This window comes from Lepus europaeus, chromosome 17 (genome assembly GCF_033115175.1).
Source record: "Lepus europaeus isolate LE1 chromosome 17, mLepTim1.pri, whole genome shotgun sequence".
NCBI lineage: Eukaryota > Metazoa > Chordata > Mammalia > Lagomorpha > Leporidae > Lepus > Lepus europaeus.
The window spans coordinates 77,653,354-77,668,920 of NC_084843.1; positions in this window are offsets into that span (position 1 = coordinate 77,653,354).

The following is a 15,567-nucleotide window of genomic DNA, read 5'->3' on the forward strand; positions in this document are numbered from 1 at the left end:
ATAAGTGAACTGTTGGGCAAATTAAGAATACTTAACGGCATTGTATCTGAAAAGTAGTTACGCTGATTAAATTTTGTGTCCTTGAGGACTTTCAGGAAATTGCTTTTGATCGTCAATAACACAATTAAGTAAACTACACACACATTAGCATGAATAATTGATAAGAAATTATGTATTACCACGAAGCACTGATTTAATAATTCATGATGCGACACTCCAGTGACTGTGCAAAACTGGAGAGCATCGAGGAGTCTGCCTGACGTGACGGAAAGAAAGGGGAGAGCCAGCAAGCAAGGGTGCCGGGCGGTGACGCCGAGGAATTAGTTCTGTTGTACAAAGGCGCAACGTGACTGATGCATGATCCTTTCTCTTTGTTTCAATACCCAAATAAACTTAGGAGAGTGAAACTAACAGCCCGAGAGCTCAGGTCCTCTCTTTGTTTCTCTGGGCTCTGCAGCCGCAGAATGGGGCGGAGCCTGCACCCTCCCATCCGTCCCCCACCGCTGCCAAAGGGTGAGCCTTTCAGAAATTTCCAGAAGGTTTGCTCAGAGGCCGGGGCTCAGAGCCTTTTAGCAGAGGGTTGGGACAGACAGGGCATCCCCCGGGCTGGCCAGAGCTTTTCCCGTAAGAGACACAGGCTTTGTCCTTCCGCCCCAGCACCGACACACGTGGCCTGGGCTGGCCTCCTACAGGGCCCATCCTTGGCATGGTCCTCCAGGGGGCGGCTGTCACCGAAGCCCAGGGAGGCGTGGGGCCACAGGGGTGGATTGATGGATTGCTGATTATTATTCATTTATTAGTTGAAGCGTTCTCAAAAACATTCCTTAATGCACTCCAGGTTATGGGAAAAGGGCCTAGAAACCAGCAAAGCCAGGATGGAGCCCCAGCCCTGCCTCAGTAGGAGGGAGGAGGAGCAACAGAGGGGGTTGGGCAGGTGGCCTTGGCACAGGGCACTGGGGGACAGGCAGGCTCCCGGCCCCGGCCCAGGAATGCCCAGAGCCTGGCTTCTCCATTGCAGAGAGAGGTCTTCCTTGGGGCTCTCCCACTGTCTCGTTCTGCCTGGGCCTTTACAGAGGTTAGTCCACGTCACCCCGGAGATCAGCTCACAAGACGAGTTCCTGGGCCTCTTGCATGGGAGGGTACAAGGCTCAGCTGTGCCTGGCACGGAGGAATAGCAGTACAGGAGTCCGATGCTGTCCCACCCGCCGAGGCTCGCGCAGAGCCGGGGCTTGCACAGGTTGTTCAGGGCGACAGCCGAGCTTCTCATGCAGCCCTGGGGGAGCTGCGAGCGCCATGCCCTCTTCCCGAGTCAGCCGGGTGGGCTGCAGGAGGCGTCAGGCCTCCCCGTGGAAGGTGCGTGCTGAGCCCCCAGAAGGAGGAAGGCCTTTGAGGGCCTGGAGGGGCACCTGAGCCAGGCATGGGGAGCAAGGAGCTGGCGTAGGGGCAGGAGAGCAATGTCTTCGTGGAGGCTGGTGGGGTTGCAAGTGGTGGGAGCCATGGGGCAGTGTAGGTCAGAGTCCTTTAAGGAACAGGCCAGCAGGTGGTCTTATGCCGCTCAGGATGGCCCAGGCTGGAGAGCCAGGAGCCTGCTGGGACACCCCCCCCCCCCCTTTCTGCTTCTCCTTGGCGATCCCCTCTGCCTTCTCCCCGGCTCCCTCTGCCCCTGCAGCTCCGCCCCTCTCCGGTGGGGCAGGGGAGGGGAGCCTGGCTCAGGTTCCCTGTGGTTTGGGGGCCCCACAGGGAGGGGTGAACATGATTGGTGCAGCTTGGGCTGCTCCTTTGGTCCAATCAGGGATGGCCAAACAGCTGCTCCAGCCTGGCCGGGCCCTGCCCTGTCCTGGGGAGTGAGCGCCACTCTCAGAGCCACAGGACCCATGGCCACACCGCCCGCCTGCCTGCCCGCTGGGGCAGGTGAGACCCGGGGATACCATGTCTGTGTTGCTCAAAGACAGATGCCCGGGACAGGGTGGGGGTGGTTGGGCAGGCTCCTGGACCCGGTGGGCTTCCTGAGACAGTGACACTTCGGACTGATCAATCGTCCCCCAGCCTTTGACAAATACAGCTCCTATGTGTGACCAGGAAGCAAGGCCCCTGAGCTGTGCAACACCTAGGTGGGCCTGTGAGCCATCCTCAGTGGTCCAGCCCTGTCCAGATCACAGCAGAACCCTGGCCTGCATGCCTGGGCCCCCAGCGGGCAGTTCACTAAGTGCTGGCCTGCAGGCTGAGATGGTCTTGAGTCTTCACCACGCCCACCAGCAGCGGCCCCTCCCCGCTGAGCCCAACCCAGCTGCACCCTGGGTGTGGAGAAGTTGGGATCTGGGCGGGGAGGGCGTTCCAGAGAGCATCTCTTTGTGGTAGAAGGCAGCCCCGCCTGGCGCCTGGGAGCATCCGGGCGCTTCTCTCTGCCCTGTGCCCGGGAGTGGAGCCTGCTCTCCATCTGCGCCCAGGCCTCTGCGCTGAGCCACTGACCTGCTGTGCTCATCTGCTTCTTCCTCGAGCCTGGCTGTGCGCGATGGGCCATTACCCTTCAGCATTCTGCTGGAGACCGTAGCGCCAGCCCTCCTGTCCGAACTGGCTGCATCCGGGACTCCAGGGCTGGGGCAGGGCTCTGGCCACACTGTCAGGCCGCCCCAGGGCCCTGGCCTGCTGCAGCTGGGCACGGCAGGCAAAGCTGCTGCTGGCTGCCGCGGTGTTGTTGTTGGTGGTGGTGGGCGGGGGTGGGGCAGAGCTTGCCAGCTGTTGATGGCTGCCAGCCCCGCCTGGGCTGTGCATGGCGCGGCGCTGGGGGCCTGCCTGGTGCAGAGCTCCCTGGCTGGCTGCTGCCAATGGAGTGGGCCCTCCAGCTGCAGCCTCTGTCCGGCTCACGTTGCACTCAGCAGGGGCCAGCTGCCCTTGGCCCCTTCCCCCCAACCCACTCCCGGCCCCGCCCCAGCCCTGGACACCCTCCTGGGACACGGCTTGAGTTCCCCACACCCGCGACACCCCTGCAGGATCGTGGTAGCCTGGAGCAGGGGTAGAACCACAGATCTGGGAGCTGGAGGCCTGACCCTCTTAGCCGTGTGACCCCGGGAAAGCCGCGGTGTCTCATTTCTTTCTCGGAAATCCTAGTCTCCGACGCATCGGGGCGCAGGGCACGTGAAGCCTGTGTTTGAGGGGCTCTCCGGAGGAGGAGGAGGAGGAGGGCAAGGTCATTGGCAGCACACGGCCTGTCTGAGGTCGCATCCACTCAGCCTGGCAAAATGCAACCTAAGGGCAGAGAGGAGGGAGCCGCCAGGAAGTGCATCTCGCCGACCCTCCCCAGGGCTTTGCGTGCCTGCAGGCCCCCTCCCCTCCCAAGGTCTGGACCAGCTGAGAGGGGGCTAAGTGACTGTGTAATGGCCACATCTGTCAGCGCTGGCCAAATGGCTTTTGCAGGAGTCTGTGAGCTAATGGCCCTGCAGCCGGGAGGGAGCTGCTCCTAAGTGGAGCACTTTATCTGCCCGGGCCCAGAGAACAGCTGCTTGGCAGCCCGCAGTCTTGAATTAGCGCCCCCTCCTCACTGGCTTGTTCTGCACCTGCTGTCAGAGGCGGGGCCTGGGCGTTGGGGGAGGGAGCCTAGCCTGGGGGGTGTGGGGGCGGGCTCTCACCAGACCTGGCCTTGGATTCAGGATCCCACGCCACCTGCTGGCTGTGAGACCTTGCCAGGTTCCTTGCGGTCTCTGAGCCTCAGTGTTCTCACCTGCATAATGGGGGCAGTGGGGATTAGGCAGGTTGAGATGTCGAGCCTGTTACTACTGCAGAGGAGCGACCGGAGTAGCTCCCTGCTGCTCATCCAGTGTTTGTCTTTTCCTGCTGGCTTCCTCCCCCCAGGCCACGCACACGATGGCCAGTGTTGGCATTTCTTTCCTTTCTGAGCCTGAAGTGTGGGTCATCGCCTGGGTTGATCACTTTTCCGGTTATCCGTGTGTCACCGCTGGACGCAAGGCTTGCTTCTACCTTTTGGCTCTTGTGAATAATTCTTTTGTGCCTATGGGTGTGCAAATATCACCTGGAGATGCCGCCTACAATTCTCCTGGGTATCTGAGAGAATTTCAAGGGTTTAGTTTTTAATTTTTAAAAATATTTTTTTGGCAGGGGTGGGCTTTTGGCTCAGTGGTTAAGTCACCATTTGGGACACGTGAACCCCACGTTGGAGTGCCCGCATTCCAATCCTGGCTCCGCTTTTAATCCAGCATCCTGCTCACGGCCACCCTGGGAGGCAGCAGATGAAAAGTGCCTGGGTCCCCACCACTCCCGCTGGGAGACTGGGTTTGTGTGCCTGGCTCTTGGATTCAGCTTGGTCCAGCTTCAGGCATTGCAGGCGTCTTGGGGAGTGAACCAACAGATGGAAGATCTCTTCTCCCTCTTCCTTTCAAAGAAATAAACACATACACAAAAATGAAAGAGTGTTGTAAAAAAGTTTGTGGAAAAATAGAGCTAAAGTGTATTTTTATGCAAAATATGAAATTTACGCAGTTTTTTTGGTAATAGGCATTTTCCACCAACTTTGTGAAGATGTCTACTTGCATGGATTTCAAATTTTTTGCACCAAAATAAATCTATCTTTTCATTCTGTTTTCCTTTTTTTAGATTTATTTATTTATTTGAAAGTCAGAGTTACACAGAAAGAGAAGGAGAGACAGAGAGAGAGAGAGATAGGTCTTCCATCCGCTGGTTCACTCCCCAGATGGCTGCAATGGCTGGAGCTGCACCTATCTGAAGCCGGGAGTCAGGAGCCTCCTCCGGGTCTTTCCACGTGGGTGCAGAGGCCCAAGGACCTGGGCCATCTTCTGCTGCTTTCCCAGGCCATAGCAGAGAGCTGGATCGGAAGTGGAGCAGCCGGGACTTGAACCGGAGCCCTTATGGGGTGCTGGCACTGTTGGTAGTGGCTTTATCTGCTATGCGACAGCGCTGTCCTGCATTCTGTTTTCTTTATAAATGAGTCTATTTGCTGGTTACATTTTTAAAATATTTATTTATTTAAAAGCCAGAGATAAAGAGAAAGAAGGAGAGAGAGAGAGAGAGAGAGAGAGAGAGATCTTCCATTTGCTGGCTCAGTCCCCAAATAGCCACAATGGCCAGGGCTGGGCCAGGCTGAAGCCAGGAGCCAGGAGCTTCTTCCAGGTCTCCCACTGTGGGTGCAGGGGCCTGAGAACTTGGGCCACCTTCCGCTGTTTTCCCAGGTGCATTAGCAGGGAGCTGGATGGGAAGCAGAGCGGTGAGGACTTGAACAGGTATTCTGATATGGGATGCCGGCCTCACAGGCAGCGGTTTAACTTGCTATACCACAATGCAGGGGCCTGATATTGGCACCAGAGAGATGAATCCATACAAGGATCCTTCAAAAAGTTCTCAGAAAAACGGAATTAAAAGGTAAGTTTATTTTGGTGCAAAAAAGTTTGAAACCCACACGTAGATTCTCCATAAAATTCACACTCCGCCCCTAATGTGTATGTTCATTGGTGTTGGTTGGGTTTTTTGTTACTTGAAAGGAACAAGTTTATTTCAACATCTGGCAGCCCCTCGGGCCTGGCATCTGTGTGGGCGGGCCATGGTGGAGTGAATGTGGAGGGGCCAGCCTCGGTGAGCTGGGAGCCAGAGATGGAAGCTAGGAAAGAACCGAGTGCCTGGTGACCGGCTCACCTCTCCCAACACCACGCCTCTCCGAGACACCATGATCCGCTCAGCTCTCCGCCCTGACGCCATCAGTCTCTGAACCTTACGGCTTAAAGTCCACACTTCTGCACGGGTTGGAGGCAACCTTTCCAGCGGTAGCATGTCACATGCTCTTGGCGTCTTTCCTTTTAAACACATGTCTCTTCTTCAGGGGGGCGGGGGTGGCTGCCGCATCAGGGCTGTAGTTCAGCTTCTGGAATGTTCTTTTGCAGCTCGCTTGCTAATCCATTCCTTCTATTGATGCACTTAGAGCTCCCAAAGCTTCCTGCTTCCTCCTAGCATTTGGCTAATGCTCTTGGGTTGACGTAATCCTTGTACAGGTGCACACCCAGTGTAGCCTGCGCCGCGCACACAGCAGAGAGAGCAGAGGCTGGAGTTTTTTTTCCTGCTTAAGTTCTAGGTAGCAGCTTACTGTCCCCCTTTGCACTTTTCTTTCTTTCTTCACTTCCTAGATATCTTTTTAAAAGATTTGATTTATTTGAGACATAGAGTTACAGAGAGAGAGAAGAAAGAGAGAGAGAGAGAGATATCTTCCATTTATTGGTTTACTCCCCAAATGGCCGTGACAGCCAGAGCTGAGCTGATCCGAAGCCAGGAGCCAGGAGCTTCTTCCAGGTCTTCCACGTAGGTGCATGGACCCAAGGACTTGGGCCATCCTCCACTGATTTTCCAGGCCACAGCAGAGAGCTGGATCAGAAGTGGAGCAGCCAGAACTAGAACCTGGGATGCTGGCACTGCAGGCAGTGGCTTAGCTTACTACGCCACAGTGCCAGCCCCTACTTTTCTTTATTGTAATATACTGAGGGCCAGTGATATGGTGTGACCCAAACGCTTATGTACTGACAGCTATGTTGAATCAAACATGGCTTAAAATGCCTGTTCACTGGCTGGTGTGCCAACGTGTAACTTTTGTGGAGAAAGTTGACTTAGTAAAATATGTGGACTTTCTGCTGGTGGAAAAGTTGATATATTTATGCCAAGAGTCCGTAGGGGGGCTGGCGCTGTGGCACAGCAGGTTCACTGCTACCCACATAGGAGACCCAGACGGGGTTCCTGGCTCCTGCCTTTGTCTTAGTCCAGCCCCAGACATTGCAGTCATTTGGGAGTGAACCAGTGGATGGAAGATCTTGGTCTCTCTGTCTCTGTCTACCTTTCAAATATATATATGCACATGTAAAGAGTCAATGTAGTCCCAAGTGAAAGGACTGGGGGAGGGGGTGGGGTGGAGGAGAGGAGCTGGTGGCCCATGAACCAGGGTAGGGGTCCGAGGTCTCCCCCAGGGGGGGATGCCGGGAATATCGCAGCATCAAGGGCCGCAGCACTGATGGACTGATGTTGTCTTTGGTGCTAGGACCTTTGTTCTTCATTGCTACCACCTGTGTGCCAGGTGCTTCTCGCCCATTGCTTCTGACGCTCACCTGCACTTGTCAGACCCTGCTCTTCGTCCAGCTGTGCTGCTTTCACAGCCTACCTGGGGTGGACCCCTTGGTAAAGAACGTTAACGATTGACTGACGTGTGATATTAGAAACTAGGGAGTTCAAGACCACGGCTGCACCTGCTGAGAGTCTCCTTGCTGTATGAGAACACAGACGGAGGCACTGTCCCAGAAGCTGGCATTGTTTTCTCTTTCTGATTTTGTAGCTGAAATAACTGGTGCTCAGAGGGAGGGGATAAATGACTTTTCCAGAGTCGAACGGCTGGTGATTAGCGGGACCAGAATTTCCCCAAGCTCGGCACTGCTGCCCCAAGGTAGAAGCACTGTCTTCAGTGAACACCACGCCGTGCAGCCCACCTGGCTTTGTGGGCAGGGCAGAGGCATCCTGCTCTGCCCTGCCTGCTTTGAGGCACGAACCTTCCTTCCCTGTCTGTTGATGCAGGGAGCCAGGAACCCCATGCCCTATTCTTCCAGGGCCAAGAGCGGGAGTCCCAGACACAGAGCAGGGCCCCCTGAGACTGGCCGTGTTGACGTAGTGGCATATGGATGCATAGATGGTTTGCACATCAATGTGGCTGCTATGTAGGTGTGCACACACGTTGACACAGATCAAGAAACAAGTGCACGGTGAACCTTTGAAGTCCAACTCCCTTTTGGAATATTTCATTGGAATAAGAGTGTCAATTCGAGTCCCATTGCTCCGCTTCTGATCCAGCTCCCTGCTAATGAGCCTGTGAAGACAGTGGAAGATGGCCTGAGTCCTTGGGCCCCCTGCACCCACATGGGAGACCTGGAAGAAGCTCCTGGCTCCTGGCTACAGCCTGGTCTGGCCATTGCGGTTCTTTGGGGAGGAGTTTACCAGCGGATGGAAGATCTCTTCTCTCTCTTTTTGTCTCTCTCTTCTGCGTTACTCTTTCAGGTAGATAAAAATACATCTTTAAAAAAAGAAGAGGTGATTTAACTGAGGTCTTTGGCCAAGATGAGCTTGCACCCAGCAAGTGCATGGTGCTGGCTCTTGTTTGTGTCTCCTGGCAGCTGGGCGGTAGAGCTGGACCTCAGGGATCAGCTGGGTCCCAGGAGGGACTCCTCTGTCCCTCTGTCACTCCCTTCCTTTTATTCTCTCTGGCTCTGGCTTCCGGTCAGCTGGCAGCCCCACCTGCCTCTCAGCTCCCTCTCATTCCCACCTCCCGGCGGGTGTGGCAGGCAGCTTCTTAAAGTGACCCCAACAACGCTGGCCCCTTGCACAGTCTTCTGGCCTCGGGTTTGGGCTAGACTGAGCCACGCATTTGCAAGCAGTGGGAGCCCCTGTGGGATGTCACATCTCAGGTTGGGCTCCCTCCTGGGCGCCTGCTTCTCTTTCTCCCACGGCCCCCATCTCAAGGACCCGAGGAACATGGAGGTCTCTTTCCCCAGCAGTCCTCAGATGGCACTGCAGCCAGGTGCCAGCAGCTTGAGGTGTCCCAGAACCACGCCCACTTCCTGCCCCCGCCAATGGGCCAGGTCCTAAACCCTGACTGCTTGAAGCTGCAAGCGACCAGGAGCTTTGTCATGCAACCGTCATGGGTGACACCAGCACCCCCTTAAGAAGCAAGAGTGGGACCTGGGTGGGCAGTAGGGATCCCTGGGGTTGGGAGGCAGGAACTGGACAGCCCCATCCAGGCACTCAGTCTGGGAGCTCCTATCAGCGAGAGCTCGAGTCAGGGCTGGAAGACTCGATGGGGGCAGAGGAGGACGCTGGGGTCCCCTTGGCTTTCACTACCGACTGAGCGCAATGTCTCTTTTATTAATAATGCATGCCCGGTGGTGACGTCTGCACGCACGCGTTCATCTCTCAAGTCTAATCGCCCTGTCGGGCCTCCCTCTCGCCAATGTATCGTTGCGTCTCTGCTCTTTATTTAGCGGTTTTATTGCCAGCGATTAGTAATGGCATCAGTCGGAGGCCCTCTTTATGGGGAAGGCATCTCTGTTTACTCAGTGGGGTGAGACTGGAGGGAGGGGGGTGTGGGAGCAGGGCCCGGCCCCGCCCCTCCCTGCCCCACCACCGCGCTCCCCGTGGCCTCTGCCTCACCCCGCCCAGCCCCAGGTGCCCCCCACCCCTGGGGAGGAGGGGCCTGAGCAGCTTCTTGTCCTGCTGGCCCTCTGTCCCTCTTTAGGACTTAGAACGGAGCAGGGTGATGATACCGAGATGCTATCATTCTGATCAGACCCCAGACAAGTCGGAGAGCGCGGGCTATGAAGGGGGAGGGCTCGTGGCTGCCTGGCAGAGGGCATCGCTTCCTCTCGGGATTTCCAGGGGCCCTAAAGAGATTCCTTCTCCTGCCAGGAGCCCCCATGGTGGGCAAGTGTCTTTCTTTTCTTTGAAGGTTTGTTGATTGACTTGCAAGGCAGAAAGAGAAGGAGAGAGAGACTTCCATCTGCTATTTCACTCCCCAAATAGCCACAACAGCCAGGGCTGGGCCAGGCCAAAGCCAAGAATCTGGAGCTCCATCTGGGTCTCCCATGTGGGTGCCAGGGAGGCAAGCGCTTGGATCATCCACCTGCTGCCTTCCCAGGAGTGTTAACAGGAAGTTGGACTGGCAGCCTGGAATAGCCAGGACTTGAACCTGTGCTATCATGCGGGATGCTGGCGTCTGGAGTGGCGGCTTAACCCCCTGCACCACGATGCCCGCCCCGTATGCACAGACCGCTGTAACAGTTTGTCTGCAGCAGTCTGTGGACGGTGATCGTTCAGGCAAAGTCTGCTGCTCTGGGCAGAGCCGTTGTCCATCAGTGCACTTCCACGAAAGGGCTGACCCCAGCTCTCGCCTCTGGCCTCCAGCGTCAGAGAGCCCCGTCCAAGCTGCTCCTGCAAATGGCCCCCTTTGGGTCTTTAACATCTGCCCTTGGCCGCAGCCTCCTGGATACACGGGCAGTTTAGCAGGCCTGCAAGTTCCCTTTCCAGTGCCTTGCCAGTCCCAAACAAGTATTGCCACTCTTTGGAGCTCGCTCTCTGGTTGTCTTTAACTTTGACGGAATCCTGACCCCAACACCCTCCCCAGGCCCACCTGCTGCTATTGGATTCTGAGCAGGGCTGTGCAGCTGAGAAGATGCTCCCAGAGCAGACCTGGGGGGGCACCTGTTACCTCTGCCCCCACGCAGCCCAGGCGCCCCCATTGCCTGACCCACCACGGCTGCAGGCTCAACCCGTGTCCCAGGAACGGACAGGTGTACCTGGCCTTCCACTGTAGGGGCAGCTATGCCTCCAGGCAGCATTCAAAGCCTGTAGGCCCTGGGCCAGAGGCTGATGGTGGGGTTCCCATTCTCGATGTAGGCTGCCTGGGCACGGGGCATCTTTCTGAAGGGGAAGGTATGTGGAGAGCTGCAGGGGTGAGGCCCGTTGGCCTTGGGCTTTGTGGGAAGGAGCATGTTCCTGCCCACAGGTGAGCAGGGTCAGACTGGCCAGACCCCCAAGGATTCCCTTCCTGCTCTCTTTCTAACCAGCTGCCTCCTCCTCCATGCTGGCCCCCAGGGAACAGAAACACAGACATGACACCTTTCCCTTATTCTCTGTAGCACAGGAGGGCAGAGTGGAAACCTGCTGGAGTAACAATCCCTTGCTCAGGTTCTCTACGGATGAGTGATGGGTGGCTTCGGAGTGCGTTGCCGAAGACAGCACCAGTGGGCGGAGAACGCAGGAAAGGCACGGCAGGTGCCTGGCTCCAGCCCCTCGCAGGGTGTCCTGGGACGGTGGCTGTGGTTGGAAGGGTGGGGGCTGCGGCAGCCTAGGGCCGGCTTGGCATTCACGCCTCACATGGTATCCCCTCTTGTGCCCCAGCCTCAGATGTCATAGGGCCGCTCTCGGTATTCTCTGAGTGGGGGAGTAGCGGAATAGCGGTAGTGGGTCTCTGCACCCATGTGGGAGTCCTGGAAGAAGCTCCTGGCTCCTGGTTTCAGATCAGCCCCAGGAGGCCATCTGGGGAGTGAACCAGTGGATGGAAGACCTCTCTCTCTGTCTCTCCCTCTCACTGTCTGTAACTCTACCTCTCAAATAAATAAATAAATCTTAAAAAAAGACCCCATTTCCTGAGAAACCCCAGCCAGAATATGCCTCCCAAGCCAGCTCTGCTTTCTCAATCCATGACACTATGAGAAAAGAAAGGTTTGCGTTTTAAGTCACTGTGTTTTTGGGGTTTTTTGGCATTTTTTAAAAATTAGCACAGTTTTTTCAAAATTTATTTATTTGACAGAGTTAGACAGTGAGAGAGAAAAAGAGGGAGAGAGAAAGGTCTTCCTTCCGTTGGTTCACCCCCCAAATGGCCGCCACGGCTGGAGCTACGCCAATCCAAAGCCAGGAGCCAGGTGCTTCCTCCTGGTCTCCCATGCGGGTGCAGGGCCCAAGGACTTGGGCCATCCTCCACCGCCCTCCTGGGCCAGAGCAGAGAGCTGGACTGGTAGAGGGGCAACCGGGACTAGAACCTGGTGCCCATATGGGATGCCGGCACCGCAGGCAGAGGATTAACCAAGTGAGCCATGGCGCCAGCCCCAGAGAAGTTTTTTTTTTTTTTTTAAGAGTAGTTTTAGATTCACAGCAAGGAATTATTTTAAAAAAATATTTACTTATTTATTTGAAAGGCAGAGTTCAAGAGAGGGAGTGCAGGAGAGGGAGGGAGGGAGAGAGAGAGAGAGAGAGAGAGAGAGAGAGATTGATCTTCCATCCACTGGTTGACCCCCCAAATGGTCACAATGGCTAGGGCTTAGCTAGGCCAAAGCAAGGGGCCAGGAACTTCAGCCAGGTCTCCCATGTGTGGCAGGAATCCAAGCCCTTGGACCATCCTCCACTGCCTCCCCAGGTACGTTAGCAGGGAGTTGGATCGGAAGTGGAGCAGCCGGGATTCAAACCAGCACCCATGTGGATGCCAGCGCTGCAGATGGCACTTAACCCACTACACCACAGCGACAGCCCCCTGACCCGAGCTCTTTAGATTTCTTTCTATGTTGGCTTCTAGGGGTTTTGCAGTTTTGTATCCCATGTTTAGGACTATCACTCATTTTGAGTGAAGTTTTTGAAAGGGGTGATGTCTCTGCTTAGACTTTTGTTCCAGTTTACAGACCGGAACACCGTCCCCGGGGTTGTAGTCCTTTGGTTTCCTGGGATCCTCTGCAGAACCTACTCTTTAGAGGACTTTAAAGGTATCAAGAGGGGCACATGGACACTTTGAGAAGCTTCTCGGCGGAGAGGATTCTTCCCCAGGGCGGGCTTTCGCAGCCCTTCTCCTGGTGGTCTGAGGTGCTCTGCGGCATCTTTTCCTGAATGCTGAAATGTTTTGCGTTTGGATCATCTGGGGGCCCCTCTGCTCACTGCCTCTGGTTCCTGTCAGATTTCCATCAACAAGAGACCCAGCAAGCACCCGGATTACGCCAGTGCCATCACACAACCAAGGGCTACAGGAGTCTTTGAGTCATCTCAGAGATAATCAGAGGGTGTGGGGGAGAAATTCCTTAGCCTTAAAACGTCAAGTGAAATTGTGTAATGCTGGCGTCTTGTCCTGTATCAACAGACACATAAGGCCGCTTCTTCGTACTAATATTCTCACAAGCAGTGTTCTAGAAGACTCTAGCCTTGCCAGCCCTGGGAACTCGCACTTTTGCCGGGCTGCTGGGGACGCAATGCCATTTCTCTGGGACTTGCGTTGGCCTCCTGTAGTTTTGAGCTCCATTTCTAAGCAGGTGCACATTTAGGACTGTCATGTCCTCATAGTTCCCATTCTAGATGCTCCTTTTCTTTTCTTTCTTTTTTTTTTTTTTGACAGGTAGAGTTAGACAGTGAGAGAGAGAGACAGAGACAGAGAGAAAGGTTTTCCTTTTTCCGTTGGTTCACCCCCCCCAAATGGCTGCTACGGCCGGCGCACTGCACCGATCTGAAGCTAGGAGCCAGGTGCTTCTCCTGGTCTCCCATGGGGTGCAGGGCCCAAGCACTTGGGCCATCCTCCACTGCCCTCCCAGGCCACAGCAGAGAGCTGGACTGGAAGAGGAGCAACAGGGACAGAATCCGGCGCCCCAACTGGGACTAGAACCCGGTGTGCCGGTGCCGCAGGCAGAGGATTAGCCTAGTGAGCTGCAGAGCCGGCCTAGAAGCTCCTTTTTATTCCTTGCTCTAAAATCTCTGCTGGATGCCATTACTGGGGCCATTCCTGCCTTATTTGCTGCTTTTTCAATCTTCTGCCACTCTAGTCCTGTGAACACTAAATTGGGAAGAGTCATATGTGTTTTTCCACGTGTAATTTACATTTACTTGTAATTTTTGCTATATAGTATTTAATTGTAGGAATACTCTATATTCTATATTGGTACCAATCTATTAACAATTTGTTTAAATTTTTAAAAATTTATTTTATTTGTTTTTTGGGAGGGTAGGAGTGTGTGTGTGTGTATGTGTGTGTGTGAGAGAGACAGAGGGAGGGAGGGAGGGAGAGAGAGGGAGGGAGGGAGGGAGGGAGGGAGAGGGAGGGAGGGAGGGAGCGAGGGAGGGAGGGAGAAGGAGGGAGGGAGGGAGAAGGAGGGAGGGAGGGAGGGAGGGAGAGAGGGAGTTCCCATCCATTGGTTAATTCCTTTAAAACCTGCAACAACTGGGTTGGGTAGGCTGAAGCTGGGGGCCAGGAACTCAATCCAGGTCTCCCACCCGGCTGACAGGAACCCAAGAACTGAGCCATCCCCGGTGGTTCTCAAGCTGTGAATTAGCATGGAGCTAGAATCAGGGGTGGAGCCAGGCTCTGTGATATGGCACATGGCATCTTTTTATTTTATTTTATTTATTTGAAAGACAGAGTTACAGAGAGGCAGAGGCAGGGAGAGAGAGAGAGAGAGGGAGAGAGAGAGAGAGAGAGGGAGAGAGAGAGAGAGAGAGAGAGGGAGAGAGAGAGAGAGAGAGAGAGAGAGAGAGAGAGAGAGAGAGAGAAATCTTCCATCTACTAGTTTACTCTCCAAATGGCATAATGGTCAGGGCTAGGCCAGGACAAAACCAGGAGCCAGGATCTTCTTGTGGGTCTCTACATGGGTACAGGGGCCCAAGGACCTGGGCCATCTTCTGCTGCTTTCCCAGGCCACAGCAGAGAGCGGGACTAGAAGTGGAGCAGCCGGGACTCGAACCGGTGCCCATATGCGATGCCAGCCCTACAGGTGGTGACTTTACCTGTTGCACCACAGCGCCATCCCCGGCTGTGGCATCTTAAGTGCTAGGCCAAATACCTGCCCTGTTTTACTTTAGTTTTTGAAACCATCACCAATCTCTTGCTTTTAGGCACGAGATTATATCCACGTGTATTTATTAATTTTATTTATAGTAATGTGTCTTCGTGAGGGAGCCAATCAGTGCAGACTGGGAGGTGTGGCTGTGCTGGGAGATGGTTCTGTAACGAACAGGTGCATCCACCACTTGTGACGGACACGAGTGAGCTCTGTGCCCGCAGCCACTCAGCGACTGTCGCTTTGTGCATAGAGTACTCAGCTACTTGTCGAATAATTAGATTTCTGTGGGGCTGCTGGCATCTTCAATTTACTAGAAAACATGAAAATGCTCCCCATATTGGCTGTCAGGTTCAAGTTCTATAGCTAATTTTGGCATGTGTTAAAAGACCAAAGGGTCAGGGCTAGTGCTGTGGCGTAGTGGGAAAAGCCGCCGCCCACAGTGCTGGCATCCCATATGGGCACAGGTTCGAGTTCCAGCTGCTCCACTTCTGATCCAGCTCTCTGCTGTGGCCTGGGAAAGTAGTAGAGGATGGCCCAAGTCCTTGGGCCCCTGCACCCACGTGGGGGACCTGGAAGAAGCTCCTGGTTCCTGGCTTCGGATCAGCCCAGCTCTGGTTGTTGTGGCCATGTGGGGAGTGAACCAGCGGATGGAAGACCTCTCTGTCTCTCCCTCTCTCTGTTTGTAACTCTATCTCTCAAATAAATAAAATCCTTTAAAAAAAGTCCGAAAGGTCTTGGTTTAATTCAGAATGGCCTACCTGGATGCATCCACAGATATACCTGGACGGACCCACCTGTCACACCTGGCTCGCTGGAGTCGCTGCCTAACAGAGAGAAGGAAGTCACACCGACAATTTGACAGGGCCTAGAGCATCTTCAGGGCCAGCAACATAGAGCTGAGGGTCATCAGCCCGGAAGACTCAGACTAGATTCAAATATGACTGGGGCATTTTCCTGGCTTCTGGAAGCTTCTACCTCCCCCCATTGCGGAGTGCAAGCGGCAAAGGTTTTCCCCAGTCCCGTAGCAAAGGTAACACCCTCTGGGCAGACAGTGTGTGGTCAGTGTTCCTTGCACAAGTACCCTTAGCTGGGGCCAACTGGTTTCAAGATTTTGGAGTCTCAAGAACATACTCATAGGAAGCTGGGAGAACTTTCTAGAGCATCTGGAAACATCTAGATCTAGAAATATCTCGCAGCATTTGATTTGACTTTC